General features: G+C 38.8%; 1 protein-coding gene across 2 annotated transcripts in view; it reads right to left on the bottom strand.

Moving 5' to 3' along the window:
* Positions 1 to 10,938, bottom strand: part of gcgra (glucagon receptor a) — a 32,191-nt gene extending 21,253 nt beyond the window's left edge. The window contains exons 1-2 of one of the 2 annotated variants that reach the window (XM_077618544.1): positions 10,687 to 10,938; positions 4,014 to 4,156 (exon numbers count right to left, since the gene is read on the bottom strand). The gene's annotated coding sequence lies outside the window, so the exon portion shown is untranslated. The remainder of the gene's footprint in view (positions 1 to 4,013; positions 4,157 to 10,686) is intronic. The other variant, XM_077618542.1, reaches the window with a different exon arrangement.
* Positions 10,939 to 15,549: the final 4,611 nt, after the last annotated feature.

Below are 15,549 nucleotides of genomic sequence, written 5' to 3'. Positions count from 1 at the left end.
TCTTTCTCCTGGCGTAAATCCAAAATAAAGCACTCAAATCAAAATTAATGTCAACCTAAACGTTCTCATTTAGCATCAAAAATGTAAAGTTATCGTTTGTCTGAATGGAAAGTATAAATATTTGTTGCTGTTATGCTCAGGTGTCGTGCCATTATATATATTATACACAAGTCGACCATTAAAAATGATGTTGATTCATTTTATAATTGATTAGTTGTCAGTCTACCATAGTTTGATTTGATTCAATGGAAACATTTAGCAAAATCGCCAATACAAATTATTTTTTGGGCGCGGAAAATCGTCCAACATTTGAATATAAACAATTTTCTTCTAGTCCAAAAGTGGATGGACACGTAGGAGTCGCTACTAGCATAGAACACTGGCAAAGCTAATTTGGAAAAATATCGGAATCTAACCAAATGACGCTTGACCCTGAACTTTGGAGTTCCTGTTCGGCGCTGATCCAAACAAAACTAGAAAATAGAAGGAAAAGCAAAAGCATGTTGCGTCCATTCATCCCCCTCTTTGCTCTCCGTCCACCGCTGCTATCGATTTAAACCCGGTAAATCTGTAAATCTTTGCGCTCGCGGCTTTATGTGCGCTGAAGAGGAATTTCAACTCCCAAAAGGCCGTCGTGAATCACGGCGCTCGGACAGACACGAAGGCCACCGTTTTTAGCTGGCGCCGTCCGCCCGACTCCAGCTCCGCCGTGCCACGTGCGCTCGGCGGCTATCGGGCGAGTGGGTGGCTCATCAGTCAGTTAATCGCATCAGCGCCATTCACTCTTGATTGGCTGGATTCCGCCTCGAGCCAGTTTCCGTCATCTCAACCCGATGACCTCTCGGCTACCCCCCTTCGCCCGTCCCACTCGACTTGTCTGATAACCCTCGTCTGGGTGTCTAAATCCATCCGTAACTTTTTGAAGGATTCTTCAAGGCCTGTCCGTTTAAGTCTGAACATATGGATCGATGGCGCTCGACTTTCACTCCATTAAGTTCCCCTTCTTGCGCGATTGCAGGCGTTGACAGATATGCGACCGCTCGTGTCTGCGCTCCCGTCTAATGAGATAATGTATGTATGTTAAGAGCGTGTTTCCTCGCAGGCATTTAGTGGGTTTCCATATGGAAAGAATAGGCGCCAATTTTAATCAGTTGTAAACACACGTTTTGGAGTTAATTAGAAAACAGTTGGTCCATTCACATGTACAGTAATCCCTCGATTATCGTGGTAAATGTAGACCAGACATGGCTGCAATAAACGAAAAACAGCGAAGTATTTAAAAATATAATTTTTTTTTAATTTTAATTTTTTTTTACTTCAGTGCTGAGTTGTAGTAGCAAGCGGAGGAAAGGGGAGTGGCTTCCGCTTGCGAGTTTCAGCATTGATTTTCACATTTTTATGAACTTGCACAAAAAAATGTAATTACATTTCCCTCAGAAAAAAAATCTGTGATGTAGTGAAGCAGCGAAAGTTGAAGCTGCGATATTCGAGGGATTACTGTATATGTAAGTAAGTGTGTTGCTCTTACTATGGGATTCTGCTTCTGTCTGGTACACAATTGATAAGGCTAACATTGACCTTATGTATAATATGGCTTTTTAAAACTGATTCTATGCAGGTCGCTGATTTTAAATCTCTCGCCAGTGTTTTTCGGTTTGGTTTAGTTTTCATGGAATTATCCTTTTTCATATTCTTAACGTGCAGTATTTCCACCCACTAAGAAGTGTAACCTTTCAGTCCTTTGCATAGTTGTATACATTTTTTTAATTGTACTATAGTGATTTTCTGTTATTGGACCCTTTTAGCAGCATGTTATTACTTTTGCTACATATTGTTAATTTAGGAGTATAATATATTTAAGACACTATGTACCTATATAATATTTTAACTATATACCTAATTTCTTAAAAAATATTGCTTAACATTACTTTTGCAATGCACAGACAATAGCACTAAATTACCCCAAAATATTTTTAATTTTATTTATCTAATAAATAAAAGGAAAAAAACAAGGAAAAAAAATCAATAGCCTTTTTTTTGTTTAATTTTTCTAATGTTGCACCAACTTTTCTATTTTGGGACTTTTGTCAAAGACATTTGGAAAAACAGTTTTAAAAAGCGACTGCGTGCAGAAACTAATGGAAAAACACACATCCAACAATCACACTGGCTCACAACCCTAAACAAATAAATAGAAAATTAAAAACTATATTTATCTCCATCGCTGTCTCGTTTCCCAGAGCAAATAGATTTGCCATCTATCCCCGTCAATGGCCGCCAATGACTTTAACCGCCAGTATTTTCACTCAGTATTCAAGCTCAATCGACCGCATCATACTGAAAGCTGTTTGTACTCTTACACAAACGTACATGAGCAAAGTTCACCGACTGGATGATTTTTTTTTTCTCCTGTGGTCAAGTGGTTTTTGATGTTTTCCATCACGATACGTGAAGGTATGGCGTGGAGAACGCACTGGGTTCTATCATCCTCCACCGATGAAGTCAGGAAGGATGTGATTGAAGTGTTTCTGTGTTTGGAAAAGCTCCAGAGAGAACATGCTCTAGCCAGTCTATCGCAACTTTGGTTTTCCTCCATCTGGATGCTTTACAACAGCTGTCAGGGATGTGGTTTGACTGGTGAACCGCACCAGTCATGTAAGAAATAAAATCCCCTTTGACCCACTCTGATAGGGAACGTCGGGGTTTTCGGGCTGTCAGCTTGATTAATCTCACCGTTTCCCACTAGCCAAGGCACCGTTACAACGCTACGTTTGTACACATGGGCAGGAAGGTACGCCGCTGGCAGACACCCAGCTTGCGCTACAGTGATGGAATGTTCTGGCTTCAGGATCTGATTCTGTTCTTGGTTCTGAGTTTAGATCATGGACAAGTTGGCGACATGTTGTTGGGAACCAACCACCCAAGTAGTAGTGTTGCCATTTAGCTATGATGGAACAGCCAATTGCATTGGAGTTTTTGCTATTCCACTTCTGCTTGGAGAAGTATAGTAATTGAAAATTTGGAATTGAATTCCCAATTTTATTGGCCAGCCAATCGTAGGGCAGAGTGAAAAGGACAAAAGTTTGCATTCATACCTAAAGGCAGTAGTCTGAGTCTTGTTTTTACATGGAGACATAAATGGCAGCGATAAACCGATATAGTTCCAGTTTTAGAAATGTTCTCAGTTGTTTATCAAATTAGAATCTGTTGTCACAGTAATGTACAGATTTGAGGTGCGGTTTTAATCGTCAAGCATATAGTGGATTCTGAAATGTATACTTGTTAATTACATGAGATTGAAACGTAACCGACAGCGGCGCGCACTGACTGCTCTCCAGTTTGGTGTCGTTCGTTATTCTACAGTCGCCAGGATTTAATTACTCTCGGAAGGAGATGCAATATAATGCCAAATTACGAGTCCGAAACTATCACCTATTTGGGTCTTTTGCCGAGAAAACGCATCTTATGGAGAAGCACTACCAATTTCGTCATACGCAGTTTCTGGGTGTGATGATAATTAGGCTTTTGTTGTTGATGATGACGACAGGGCCTATGTCTTATTATTATCATTATTATTATTAGAGTGTTCAACCATCTCAGCATGATGCGTGTTTTTGGGGTGTATAGGAGGAAACTGGAGTACCCGGAGAAAACCCACTCAGGCACGGGAAGAACATGCAAACGGATCCCACTGGGGATTGAAACCTAAATTTTCAGACCTGTTAGACAGACGTGCTAACCATATACAATATAAATATACCAATATAATGAAATAAATAGTTTGGGGTGATCATTTTTTTTTTACATCTGAAAAATGACCTCACATTGTCTTCCATTGACAACAACAGATGTCCAATCGGACATCTCTCAATCCAAGCGGATTGGTTGTTTATCACTGTCTTTTACAGTGAATGATGTAAACATTTTTTTTTTAAAGTGACTGTTCATGTTTACACCCATTTCTTTTATTGGCTTTTATTGGCCTACAAAGAGCACATCAGTAATTGGATTACCTTGCGGGGTCATGGGAAGAATAAGAGCTTGTTTTGGAGCTTACATGAAGAGATTTGACTCTTTGCTTCAATAACTGTTTGCTCCACACTTGCGGATGGCGGCGTAATCCACTCTCCAATTATCCGTTTAAGGCCGCACGTGCCTGAATAAAAAGAAATGGCCCGTTTTAAAGTAGCTGGGAGCGACATGGGAGTCGATGTCTATTCAATAGGCAGGACATTTCCTGTTCTTAACAGGAAGGGATCGGTTCTAACGTTTCCGCCCTTTTTAAATTGTCTATTATTAATGTGTGTGTGTGTGCAGGTGAAGAAAAGGGTCTGCATAAAATCTGCTAAATGTCCTTTTTATTTACACGCCGTTAAAGGCATCAAGCGGGCCTTAAAAGAAAATATATTGCAGGTCAGGCCCAGTGTGTTTTGAAAGCCTGACACCTGTGACTGTTTATTCATATTAATGTGGATTTAAATCACCCCCCCAGAGGAGACTATAATTGCCTGCGTTAAGTCCACAGAGGTCTGCCACTGCGCAGCTAATTTTCCTAAGGGGGTTTCTTTTAACCGCTATTTTGGTGTCCATGCGGGTCGTCTCGTGAAATCTGTTGTGACAGTGAAAGAGCGTGTCAACTGAGAGTTAACTATGTCCTGTACGTGAATATAATTAGACACCAGCTGGGCTACCACAAAAGATTTTTAGAGTTGACTAATTAGTAAATATTTTTGTCATAAATGTACTAATTGCAGTGAAAGAGTGGTAAGCACGTCAGCTTTGAGGCTTGGTGGGAAATTTGCATGTTCTCTCTGTGTTGTCTGTGTGGGTTTTCTCCAGGTACTCCAACTACCTCCCACAGCCGGAAAAAAAGGCATGTTAGGCACTTGAAATTGTCCGTAGGTTTGAATGTGTGCGTTAATGGTGGGCGTCATTTGGATGGCAACCAATTCAGAGTGTACCCCGCCTCCTGCCTCTTGTTATCTGGTTTAGGCTCTAGCACCCCTGCAACCCTTGTGAGATGAAGCAGTTCTGAAGATGAATGAGTGAAAAATAGGTTTTCTATCTGTTGATGGCAATAACGGAAATATCGGATCTTACAGAAATGACTGACTGTTTTTTCTTGTGCGGTTAGGATGAACCATGTACACGAAAATTGGTCTGTTTTTATCAAGTAAGGCAGAAATCAGAGATCTGTTTTAAGGAAAAAGATTTCGGATTCATCGCAACTCTACTCGACTTTAACTACCGTATTTTGCCGTTTAATATACCCGGGTATATTAAATAATTTGTGCTTTTTTGAGCCTCCCGTTTGTGCGCCATTTAATATACCCCTGCCGTTTAATATACGGGTATATTAAACGGCAACTCAGTTTTTTTTTCAAGATTTGTATGGTGTTTATAGCGGCATAATTATAGATAATTAAGTTCATTAAAATTCCAAGTCAGACTTTATTCAGCAGTAAGTAGTTTTAACCTGAGCAGTAAGTAGTTTTAGTCTGCAAAACGTTGATGCACCCGTCACCGCGACAATTGGAAATGAGATGCTGTTCTCGCGATGAGTTGCCCATTGGCTCAAATATTAAATGTGTTATTTAATGTAGTATTGCAGGAAAATATTTCGCCTGGGGGGGAAAAAAAATGTACTTACTGTAGGTGAATGTCGCATTGTTTTTTAAAAGGTGAAGCAGATGTTTGCAAATATCGATTAATTGAATAGTTGAGTCGGTTATATTAAACACCAAAATATGGTAGGTTTAACTTCTTCCATAACAACAATTCAATAGACCAGAAACTAAAGTCTTCTTAGAAAGCAAATCCATTTAAACCGCTGCCTCCCCAAATCAGACATCAGACCCATTTTAGCGAGAAAGCATCTCCAAATACTTTACTAATACGTTCTCACACCAGTAGCGCTATCGCCGTTGATAAAATCGATGCATGCGGAGAAGGTGTCGGCCCGCCGGCTCCGTCACCCTTATGGACCCTTATCGGCCCTCTGTTACAATCCACAGTGACAGCTCTTTGTAGTGGTGGGCTATTATTAGCGCTCCGGCTTCACGATGTTTGGCGCCGAGCCCGAACGGACACCTCGGGGCCGACGCGGTGGCGGTCACGCTTTCCTCCCGACGTGTCGGTCTTCCGGATCCCCTGAGTGACATTTCACGTTTCTTGACACCGGTTTGAGTCCTACCGCTGGTCTCCTCTCAATCTCGGCCTCTCGGGAGGTCTTGGTTCGCACGCTGGGACCCGATTAATGTCCAAGGCGATAGAGCGAAGCCATTTATCTTTGTTTTCTACAGAAGCCTCAAACAAGCTGATGCTTTTAACACCTTGCTTTTGAAATACTGCCAGGCCAGCAGGGCATTCTTATGAGACCACGTGTGGTGAATCAGAGGGAAGAATGCGGGTTTGGACCTGCTATTTTCAGGTTGTCTGCTTGTACTACATTAGGGGTGGCTCTCGAGCCGCATGCGGCTCCCGGCCCAAATAAATGTGCCTCTTTGGCTTCTTATCATAGTTGAGTTTGATTTGTTTAATTAGGGACAGCATATATGAATGAACATATTCATATTCATGTTAATGAACATTTAGCACTGTTTTAGACAGCGTTGTCATGGCAATTTTGTTCGTCTAACAGCCAGGCTTTAAGATGATTGGCCAAAAAGTTCAGAGACGCATGGTAATTGGTATTGAGTTCCTGGTATGAAGAAAGAAGGTGCTTTGGCTAATTTAGCATTTTTTGAAGGGAACTACACAGTCACCTCTAGAGCCAGCCCTTGTTGTTTTTGTATGATTTTGTATATACTGGGATTCTTTGCCTCGTTTCATGTTTCTCTTATTTTTATTCTCTTTTAAACATGCACTCAAATTCATCAGGACGAAATTTAAAAAAAAAACATTGGCTGATTGGATTATTTTGACTCTCACAGTTTAAAATGTTAACTTGGCTGTTAATCTTTAACTGCCTAATGCATATTTTGTGGCGAAAATTAAAAATACTCTCACGACAGGCCTAAATAGCAAAAATGCACCAGATGGCAAAAAAAGTTAGCGGCATGCTCCCTGTAGAAACGAAAAATAATGTTTACAGTCCATTCGGTGCTGCCATTTCGTCATCGTGGTTAGTTTTCTGCATGTTTTGAGGTTTACTGTGATTTTTCACTTATGTTAAGGGTTTGGAGGTGTTTTTTTTCTGTGTTGAAGCTGAGGAACAACTGGGAAATGCAATTTAACAGCGTTATCAGTTGCTAGATGCGTCTCACGTTCACGTAATAGAGGAAAGCAATCGCCAATTGAATGTAAAATGATAGTGTTCATTTCATATGAACGATGGCCCCCATTCTGCCACATGCTGCAAATGTGTTTGCTGTTCAGAACCCAAGAAAACATGCACGCACGAACGCATCACTCATTCATGAAGCGTAAGGTGCAGCACTAACGCATCTCTTCACATCTTCCATAGTTGCCTTGAATATATTTGCATGCTTTAAGGGTCTTACGAGACAAAAAGAGCCCGCGTTGTTCTTGTACTCGTTGTTATGCCGTTCAATTAGGAGTCCAAACACTACCGGACTATGAGAACAGCAATTAGCAATTACTGGTAAAGTGGATTTAAAGTTGCGTGTCCTCATTTGAGGTCTTTTGAGAGTCAGTCAGGAAGACTGACTTTATTTCATCGAGGTAGGAAAACACATTTTAATTGTTTTTATTAGATTCGTAACGGACGGGGGTCTCAAACTTGGGGCTCGGGGGGGCGATTGCGGACCACGGGAGGACATTTTGCGGACATACAATTGTTATATTAGGATTGCCTGCGGATATTTTTATAAATATGTAATATATGAATCACTGGAATTGAAGGATCAGTTTTTAAAAATAAAAGCAATTATTTAAATGGTTAAAAAAAGAATGGAAAAAATAAAAATAAAACTAAAAGCTCAGTGAAAAAAAAGAAAATAATTATGAATAGAATAAATGGAATTTCAGAAAATTAATAAATTATATCAAATCTGTAAAAAGGGAGAAGAATGACATAGTCAAGTGGGGCTCGAGTATTTTATTCAGAAATTTTTATTTATTTTTGGTCCCTTGTTTCCATTGACGGCATTTGATGACCAATCCATTTTAACTGATTTTTTTTTTTTAATGATTGGACATGACTGTGGCTGTCAATAATTGTTTTAAATATCAATTTCCGTCTTCTTTAACTACCACAACACAAACTCAAGCTAATGTTAACTTCTCTATCTGTCCACCGTAGTTACCGCTGACCACAAAGGGGTTAATTTTTCATGACCTCAATCACTACCATTGACATTGCTAGACGTCCATTTGACACGACCATTCAAAGCTCCCCCTTCCAATTCAAATACAGCGTGTGTATTTAACTGTCTCCTTCCATCTGCTACTGCTGCAGACCTCATTTAGAAACCTCAAATATTTATTTGAAGTCGGCGCACATCTGTTTGTCAGCGTCGTAGCATTTAACGGACATTTAATCCAATAATGTGTCGGACAAATGATGAATGCTTTGGATGGGCTGGAATTGGGCTGAAAACGACACGGCGGTTTGTTCGCGCTTTGGTTTCATCGGATTTAAAGCGCCGCTTGTTCCCAAACTTTGGGTCAAGGCCCGGGGAGGATTTTTATTGGGATCAGACTATAAATGACATTCCTTGTCAGCAGTTAAAGTGATGACATGCCATGTTGGTCAATATGCAACAGCCTTAGGATCAATCTTTTTCAAACAATGTCAGATGATAGAAGAAAGCTTTAAGCAGATAAATCCAAGCAAAGGTGAACATTCTTTACTTTTACTCACTGGCTGCAATCATTTTTCAACTGTTGAATGTTTACTGTAAAATGACTGCTGTAATATTTATCTTTATCTTGGAACTGATATTTTTTTAGTAGTAAGATTTCACGGTGTGTTTAATGACTGCTCATAGTGTTTAATGATACTCATTTAAGCACTTGTTGGGGAATTTCTAGCTTGCTTATTCAGCATTTTCTTTTCTCATTTTTCTTTTAGCTTGTTTTCCTTTTTCAAGGGGCGTTATTGATCAATAGATGTCCAATTTATATAAGATGGCAGCGATTATTCGTATTCCCAGTTCAAATAGATGGGACGTCTAACACCATCAATGGCGGAGAATTACTTAGTATACGTATATGCACATTTTTTACTCGCATGTTTTATCAAGGAAAAGATTAACTAAATGTTGTTCTATGTATATTTTATATATGTAAGTATGTGTATATATATATATTTCAGCAACACATATATATATATATATATATATATATATATATATAGTAACTTATTTATTACCTATTTATTTATGTCTAAAATGTCTTTTTCTGTGTCTGTATTCTCACCCTCTTGCTACCGAGATAATGAAATTTCCCGAATATGGGATGAACAAAGTTATCTAATCTAATCTGATCTAAAGTGTTGCGAAAATCTTTAGGAGCTATCTGTTAGCGCTCTTTTACCGTCTGAGAGGTGTCATATAATTAAACTTCTTGACTTGCGGCATTTTGTTGCCTCAAGATTGGAAGTCTGACTGCTCGCTTGGCATTAACGAGCGCAAAAAGTTTGGCTAGGTATTTTCAAGCACACATTTATGGTCCAAAAATAAACAGCAATCATATGAGCATGCCTTGTGACCGTATCCATACGCTGTTGTTTGAACTAGTTTGTTGCACAACATTTGCGATCTCTAGATCTCATATTTCTGGCATAATATTTTTCGGAAAGGGACTTTTAGACATTTGCACTCATTAAATGACAAATCCATTAAAAACAGTAAATAAAGCTATACACATGTATATGTATATATGTGTATGTATAAATGTATCCCGGTGCCTTGCGATTGGCTGGAAACCAAGGGTCAGCCTACTGCCTACAGTTAGCTGGGATGGGCTCCAGCACCCCCGCGACCCTTGTGAGTGTAAGCGGAAGGTAAAATGACTGAATGAAAGGATTTATTAGTTAGTGCACTCCCGTTTAAATTTAATACATTGCACTATATTTAAAAGGGAGTGCAGAAATTTAAAAAAAATAACTTAAATTACTAGAAGCATATTTTGTATCATACGTGTATGAGCACACCGTATAATGTTTTTTGGGTTTTGCAGCTGTCTAAAACTGAAAAAAAAAACTGCAAAGTTCACGTTTCTGATTATTTGCAGAAAGAGCATGTGAATTCCATCACAAGTTTGAGTTTGATTTATTTAATAAAGGGACAATAGATATTAATGAACATATAGTACATTGAATTAGAATATAAATCATTGGGTGGGTGCAGCTAAATTTCCAATTCAGATTTGGAAAATGTTGATGTGAAAACAGGAACTTTAAAGAGCATTTTCCAGAAGGTATTTTTTTGTTTGTCACATGTTTTGTTTGCCTCTGAGGCAACCTATTGATTTAAAAAAAAAGAACAGCACGAGGCTTTTTGTACTCAGGAAAGTCTGCAGCTGTTCCATTTTTTTTTTTTTTACAACTATATGTGCATTTCTGCGCTGTTGGGCTGCAAAACACAGATAGAAGACCCCCTTTCGGATAACGACACAGTTGAGCGACAGTGATAAAGTAACGCTCACATAAACTTCAACTCGTGCAGGAAGAGGAAGTCAAAATAAGAATAACAACAAACATATCTATCTATATCTATTTACCGGTGTTGGAAGGTTCTGCTTCTTCGGTCGACGTCAGTCCGGCTCATCTTGAGGGCATGAGAAGAAGAGTGGCTTCTGCTTTTTTTTTTTAAATCCCAAACTTCTCCCTCTCCTTCTTCTTCCAAATCAATCAGCTCGGTGCAGAAGTGAAAAGTTTCATTTTTAAACGTCCACTTTAAAGAGAGCGGAGGGAAAACACCGTCATTGGAGCGCCTGTGCTTCTGCGGTTGATGTCACGTCACAGTGGAGGGCTTGCTTGCTCGGAGGATGCACGCGCTCCTTGTAGCCATGTGACGTCATACGTGGGGGGGGGGGGGGGGGGGGCGCGCTGATGGGGAGGCGGCGCTCTTTATTTTGCGCGTGGGTGGCAAATCGCTACCGTATTTTGCTGTTTAATATACCCGGGTATATTAAATGATTTTTGCTTTTTTGAGCCTCCCGTTTGTGCACCGTTTAATATACCCCTGCCATTTAATATACCCCTGCCGTTTAATATACCCGGGTATATTAAACGGCAACTCAGCTTTTTTGGCAAGATTTGTGTGTTCATGGGGGGGCATCATTATAGTTCATTAAAATTCCAAGTCAGACTTTATTCAGCAGTTCAGTAGTTTTAACCTGAGCAGTGAGTAGTTTTAGTCTACAAAACGTTGATGCACCCCGTCACAGCATAAAAAGTGCATAGTGGATCGGGTACTCGGATGTTTGGTCGCCGGATGTTTGGTCGCCGGACGTTTGGTCGCCCGGAAGGTTATTGATAATTACCATTTAAAATTGTTGCTCAAATTCCCTAAATACAAACTGTGAATTATTATTTTGTCATACTTAATGCCCTATTAATTATTAGGCTAAAGAAAAGCTAAAAATTTCCCATACTTTTATGTGACCTATATTGTGTTTTGTTGGAGAACTTGTTAAGACCCTGACTGACGTCCCTTCTTAAAGGGACAACTCATGTACATACAAACTCTTATACACTCACATGTCCGCTCAGTGAAACTGCTCATGGCCATTGTTGGCTTTTATTGATGCGTAGACCGTGTTGTTTGGTACCCGGACGTTTGGTCGCCGGACGTTTGGGTCCGAACGACCAAACGTCCGGTCACGAGTGGATCGTACCTTCCCGTTTGTGCCCCATTTAATATACCCCTGCCGTTTTAATATACCCGCGTATATTAAACAGCAAAATACGGTAGTGTTAGTGTTACAGTGTTGTTGTTACTGTATTTTGCTGTTTAATATACCAGGGTATATTAAATGGGGGGGGGGGTATATTAACCTGCAAAATACGGTAATTGGCTCATATGTTTGCTCAATAGCCTTATTATGAGGGAAAAGTGTTTTTTTCTGATGTTAAATCGGGTGTTGACGCCGATGGACGTCCAATCCATTCCGATAAAAAGATTGGACCCCGTTGCCGTCAATCGCGATGACAATTGGATATGAGATGCTGTTCTCGCGATGAGTTGCCCATTGGCTCAAATATTAAATGTGTTATTTAATGTTGTATTGCAGGAAAATATGTTTGCTGGAAAAAAGCAAAAAATATTTAATGTACTTATTGTAGGTGAATGTTGTATTGTTTTTTAAAAGGTGAAGCAGATGTTTGCAAATATCGATTAATTGAATGGTAGATTTGATTAATAAAATAGTAGCAAAATCTGAGAATCCAACATCCCTTTTTCTTTTCCCAAAAATTCCTAACAATAAAAATAATAAAATTAATCAAAATAAAATAATAATTTTAATTTAATTTGTAATAATTACAAATGAAAATAATAGAATATTTCCTGATTCCTGCCTTTAAAAAAAAACAATAAAAAAACTTTTTTTTAAACATCGCCCAAACTAAAAAACTGTCTACAACCTTAGCGATGACTGTGTTTTTAATTATTTATTTTTGTTTCATATAGTTGAGTGCACATTTTTCAGTTATGGCAGCTTGAACACAGTATTTCCATTCACTTTAATCGGAAAAATGATGGCATCTACACTCTAAATTGTCCCCCCCACTCCCCAAATTACATATTTTATGGACTATAATATTCTGTTATAGTTTTTGTCTGAACAAATATAGTTCTAAAGTTGACACGTTGACACTCTATTTGTGCAAAAAGATTCTTCCATGAACTCATGTTGCTCTTTACTGCTAATGGATGCCTTGTTTATGTGTTTTTTGTTTGCGAGCGTGTCTTTGCGAGCCATAGGTCACTAAACTTTGTCACATAAATAGTCAGTCGGCAAAGTGAACTTTGCGCTTTTTTGTATCTGGCACGCTGTGGGCTCGGCCTTCATTTGCAGCCCATCTCCACATCTTGGGGTCATTGCATTTTCCAAATGCGGAAGCGGCATTTTAGCGTGCCAGGAATTGTTCCTAAGTGCAGATTGGCCGCTGACTCACGCCTGATAGCCACCCAAATGTCAAGCTCAATTCCGATTGTTTTTACCAATTGGATGAAACGAGTGGAAAAGGCCTGCCGTAGTCATGAACTTGTTTAACGCGGACGGCTCACTAAAAAATGCGGCTGAACTCACTTCCAAAATCATTTTCCTGGAAAGCAATTATTGCAAGAATGTGTCACAAAGAACGCCGTCTCTTCGATTATTTTGGAGTTAATGACAACGTTTCGCCATTCATCCCGTTCATTAATTACATTTCATTTTAAGAGTCAGTTTAATGTCATGCAAACAAATAAATATTTTCAGACGTAGTTTGAATCGCATGGAGTTGAACCAGAAGGGTTTTTTTTATTGAGCTTGTAGCCTTTAAATGTTTCATTTCGCCTTTAATTATTCAATGTCTTTTTCATTGATGCCCTTATTACATAACACATGAAAACACAACAATATGTACAATAAGGGAATATGCTGTTGACCCACAATAACATAGAGACTGGATTATGTAATTCACAATATTCTTAAAACGGTTTCAAAAAGGTGAGTTGATCCAGTTTTACTTGATTTGGAAAATTATTCCATTTGTAAGGGATATAAAAATACAAAGTTTTCCTTAATTCTGTCCTTCAACTGTTTAAAATGTTTAAAATCAATGCTTTTTTGTGCAAGTATACATGTTACAGACTCTAAACCGAAATTGGAAAGATAACAGATCAAATACTATGTGAATCTTTTTTGCATTTATAGAGTAACTACCTGAAAAGTAGCTCTCCATTTGAATGTAAACAGTGAGTACAACATCACTTCTTTTCATGATTATTTGGTTAAGTTTAATCATTAGAGAATACCAAACAAACATGGCTGCCATGCAAACTCTTAAACAAAAGAGCTGCTTTAAAAATCATCTGGACTGTCATTTGAATATATTACCACTTACAAGACTGTAACATATGAAACAAATCAACTACTTACCTACTGTTATAACTGCCTTATAATGTTTTAAACCTATCATTGGCTTTACCATTAACACTGACAGACAATCAAATACATCTACAAGCAACAAACTCCTTCAAAATAATTAACTTTTTTCACTTTTTAGTGTCATTCCTCACATTTTTTTGCCAAAAAAATGGAATTTTCCACCCCTGTTCCAACTCTGAAAGTGACCTTTATAAAAAAAATCCGACTTTCTACTCTGATAAAACGAGAAAATGTCTTTCAAATCGATGAAACTGAGCCACCGCCGAACGTAGAATTAATGTGCACATTTTTTTCACCCCCTCAATCTTCCTAGTCGACTATACTTCTTCCTACGTACTACTATTCCCACTGTAGTTTATTAACACTGGCAGTCTGGGGGGATTCGCTCGAAGACCCTCAGGCGATGCATTTATCTTTCTGCACATTTCGCTGACATGAATCTTCTCTTATAACTTGAAGGAACGTCACCGTTAAAAGAAGGTACGTTTCTCTTTGGGGAAGCAAAAAAAACATGCGAGCTGCTTTTGAACTTTGCTCATAAACAAGGGTGAATGACCCCAATGTGGCAGAACGCGTGCTGAAACGCCATCATCCCCAATCGGCCATCTGGGGAGTAAATTTAGTCATTTGCATTGCTAACGTGCTTCGTTTTGCTGCTTCGTCGCTAAGGTGTTTTGAATGAGGTGATTTTTTTTTATTATCACGTGCCACCAAAGGCCCACCAGCCGTAGGTTTGTTGTGTTTTTTTCGCCCTCCTCCTCATTAAATCGTTTTATTGAAGCTAATCGTTGTTTTCGGGGAGATAAGATTAGATACGTAGATTCCCCCGGGGGGGTCCAATAGAAAACGTCCTCCACATGACTGTGACACTTAAGAATTAGACGTCATTTTCTCGATTGGAAGAAAATGGAAATGAGGCCTCTTGGGGAACCATTAAAAGCAGGATCTGCTTATGTTAATGTGCTTTTAATTAAGACGTTCTTGTATTATATACGAAGATGTAAAAGCAGCCTTGCTTTATCCCACAAATTGTATTTTTTTTAATGTTGTACTCTACATGGTACACAAACACATTGATGGCTGTAGACATCCACTTTAAATTCAACCCTCCCATTCAAAATGGATGCATAGCGCCATTAATGACAGCCTAGAGTTGAAAAAATAAAAATAAAATTTATGGACCCAAAGCAGATTTTCAAAAATGTGTCTGTTTATCATAATTTTCAATTTTTTGCATTTTTTTTGTTCTAATTGTTTGGGATTTTGTTTTCTTTTTCAGCCTTTTCCATTTTAGAGATGAGAAGCGTCTAATCAATTAAAAGCAGTAGTTGAAATGGATTGGACGTCTCTCAACGTCAATGGCAATGAATGAGTCAATTTACCCTGAGCTAAAAAAAAATGGTCCTTTAGAGCCCCCTCGTGTTCATCTAAAGAGGTGCTTTGGTCTTTCTTCAGTGAGTGTTTTGGATTCCTTAGCAACGACTG

This window comes from Stigmatopora argus, chromosome 14 (assembly GCF_051989625.1).
Source record: "Stigmatopora argus isolate UIUO_Sarg chromosome 14, RoL_Sarg_1.0, whole genome shotgun sequence".
NCBI lineage: Eukaryota > Metazoa > Chordata > Actinopteri > Syngnathiformes > Syngnathidae > Stigmatopora > Stigmatopora argus.
Note: the sequence above shows the minus strand (reverse complement) of the source record. Positions and strands in the feature narration are given on the sequence as shown.